Here is a 3755-nt window from a genome sequence, read left to right as displayed (position 1 = left end):
TTTTACCTCCATAATGCTCAAAACAGTGAGTTTATGTAGCTGGTCCTGTGCAAAAACGGGATTTGCATACTGTTTTTAGAAAATTCATATAAAATAGGTTTTTGCTCCAAACGGAATGAATCCAAATCGACTGGAACTCTAAGTAATCGGCCTACAACTTTTGTTTAGACATTAACACCTGAATGCATCTCTAAGTATGATAAAAATGATCAAAGTCACGTTGGTTCAAAGCTGTCTGGTGCAGGGGATTTAGTAGCTTTATTTTATTTTTATTTTTTTTTTGCTTGTACTTTGTGCTTTGAGGATTGTAACATCCGTAGATCTTGTATCAATCAGTCACAATCATGTGTAACTTATTCAGGACCAATCTTAGAATAAGAAAGGGGCATTAACAAGGGGATAGGAGCTATGTGCTTACTTCTTCGATTGTCGTCTAAGGTACGGATACCCGATTTTTGTGACTTTCTTAAATCACTAATTCATTATAAAGGCAATATTGTATCTCATTACCATCTCGGCATCTATCACTTATATATGATTATAGTTTCATATTTTGTGAGATTACCCTTTTCACATTGAATTGATATGTTTTTGGTGATTTGRGCACTTTGTGCTTTAAGGCACGACATCGAGGGCAATGATGTCGTGACGCCTTCATGGCGGCTATAAATTGTCATGGCGTCCTCGCTATTATACCCCAATGTCAATAAGTGGGTCTGGTCTGGTACCGGCTAATTTGAGGGCGAATTGATCGATCCTAAGAACCGTTATCGGGCGGGAGCCGATTATCGGAAGGAAATTGAGTGTATTGTCCTACATTCATTTTCCATTATTCGAGTGGTCCGTACAACCCTCGAACCCAATTGATTTTCTTATTTATTTCTCAATTCTTGACTTAATGATATTATTTTAAGTTATTTCAGTATGGACATTTCATGTAAATTATTAATTGATTTCTTCCTGTTCTGGTTTTCGGATTCCTTATAATAATTATCTTTTATTAACTCGATTTATACTTGCAATTTTGTTATTTTAATTATCCGTTCACTGAGCATTTGGCTCAGCCGAGGTTTGTTTTGTCCTCGGCAGGTACATGATCGTAGGTGGGATTATCACGGGACTGAGAGCGATGAAATATGACTATTTTGAAGACGACCTTGGATAATATAGTAGTTTTTGATTATGTATATATTGTAACTGTATCCATGTTGTCTTAACTTTTAGTCTACCACCTACTTTTGATGGATGTTCATAGTAGCTCTAATTATCCTGTATTTATATTACCTATTTATCTTGTTATGTTTTCCTCCGTAACACACCATCCTCCGGCCACGCGGGACAAGGGTGTTACATATTATCCAATTAATTTATTTTCAAATTGCTTAAATCGGAATTTGTTTTATGTGAAGCTTTGAATTTTTAACTTCTCTTGTGTTAGTTTTAACACATATTAAAAGTGATTAAATAATTTGTATCATTGTTAGAGAATTGGATTGAATTAACATACAAGATGGACTCAATCTTTTCAGATCATCCAATGGATATCCAATAAAAATATCCAATTGATGGAACTGAACCAATCCAATCATCCATTGAATTATATTGGGTCGGTTGGCAAAATCTAACATCCAATGGATGATTGGATCGGTTTGATTCCCCTCACATCCAATGGATGTCAACCGATGAACAAACCTAAATACATGTATATCTGTTCGACCACACCACATCCCCACTTCATGAAGCCAACCCCTCCTCCATGCCAATTGATCGTTCGTCTCGATCTCACAATCCTACGACCCTTTGTCTCTATCTCAGAATCCACGATCTGGAAATGGAGATGTAAATCAATGAAGAGTAAGACAAACTCCACATGTCTTTGATTTTAGGTTTATTTGGGTACATTGAAAAATAGAGATGGTAGTTTTGTAACTTTTACAAATATATATATATATATATATATATATATATATATAGCCAAAGATTATTTTTAAAAGTGGTAAATATTTAAGAAGTAAATAAGTGATCATAGCCCTTCATACGGTCAAAGATCGGATTTGACTGATCAATAATTGCGATTTTAACTGGTCAATAATTGTGGCTTTGACTGGTCAAAAAATTACGGCTTTGACTGGTCAAAAATTGCGGCTATATGAAAAATAGAGATGATAGTTTCGTAACTTTTACAAATAGAGGACAAACAATAGTTTATATATATATATCAACTCTTGTAATTCACATATAAATTATTTTAACCGATTCACATATAAAACTGTATGATTCTATATTAACTAATTTATATATGAACTAATTAACTGATTCATATATAAACTTGTAGGTTCATATATGAATCAATTAAATAGTTTACATGTGAACTAATTAACATGTTCACATATAAACATATAGTTTATATGTGTATCACATGAGTTACATATGAACCCGTTTGATGCCTATTTGTAAAAGTTGTGAAATTACCCTCCATCTTTCGCATACTCATGCGAGAATTATCTGGTGCTTCACGGTCAAAGCCACAAATATTGACCAGGTAAAATGCAAAGATCACTTCTTTACTTATCAAATATTTATCACTTCTTAAATGAACTTTTCCATACATATATATATATATATATATGTGTGTGTGTGTGTGTGTGTTTTATTTTGTTTATTTTTAAAGGGAAAAGACAAAAAATGATAAAAATGCCAAATTACCTCTCACTTATCAGAAGTTATTAATGAGGGTTAGTAGTAGGAAGCGTTACAGAATTTTGGAGGCATCCAATATGTGATAAAAAAGTAAACCACAAGGACTTTTTTCATAATTATTTCATTTTTAAAATGCACATATGAATTTAGGTAAACCGTAGGGACCAAAAATGTAATTTATTTTAGAAATTACATTTTTGGTCTTTATGATTATCACACACTATCAAGTTTGGTTCCTTTTTTTAAACTAATTACAATTTTGGTCATGTTATCATTTTATTTCAATTTTTGGTCTCTTTGACTAACTATAGTTAAATAAGTTAGTTAACTTTTTTATCTTTTTCCTCTTTTTGTTTTATTTGATCATAGAGTAAATTACAATTTTAGTCCCTATTTTTTTTTTCTAGTTTTGTCTTTTCGTACCGTTTTATTTTTCATTTATACTTTTTATTATATTAATTAATTAATGATAACTATAACTTAAAATACATTAAAAATACGTGTTTTTATTCATAAATTACACCTTTATAAAACTTTATATAATCCGTATAAAATTGTATAAGATATAGCTTTAATAGTTTTAAAATATAGTTCACACAATTTCATTATACTTATTTAATTTAATTTTTATTACAAAATAATAAAATTATATAATTGTTAATTGGCTGTGTTTTTTTACCCCATTTTTTTTATTATTTTGAAAAGACAGAAATAGTTCAAGTTTTAACAAACGCAGTAGGGATTCGCAAATCTTTCGGACATAGGGCATGCAAAATTTTCATAGGTACTCGTGCAATGCAACGAGATATATCTTAATTTTAATATTTTATTTTATTTTTTATCTCAATCGATGTTATAATACGGTTTTATGTGATTTTAAAAAAGCGATGATGTTTTTATTTTTGAATAAAATACAAATTTAAAGATATCATAAAAATTTGACAAAATTATATCGATATTAGTATCAAATTAACTATTTAAAATTCCTCATTTTTTATATTTTTTTTAATTCAAATTTTTTTAATTATAATTTAATTTAAGTTCAATAACGAAGT

The sequence above is a fragment of the Cynara cardunculus genome, assembly GCF_001531365.2.
Source record: "Cynara cardunculus var. scolymus isolate 2C chromosome LG 7, CcrdV1, whole genome shotgun sequence".
Classification (NCBI taxonomy): domain Eukaryota; kingdom Viridiplantae; phylum Streptophyta; class Magnoliopsida; order Asterales; family Asteraceae; genus Cynara; species Cynara cardunculus.
The sequence above is the reverse complement of the archived record's forward strand: the minus strand, read 5'-3'. Positions refer to the sequence as shown.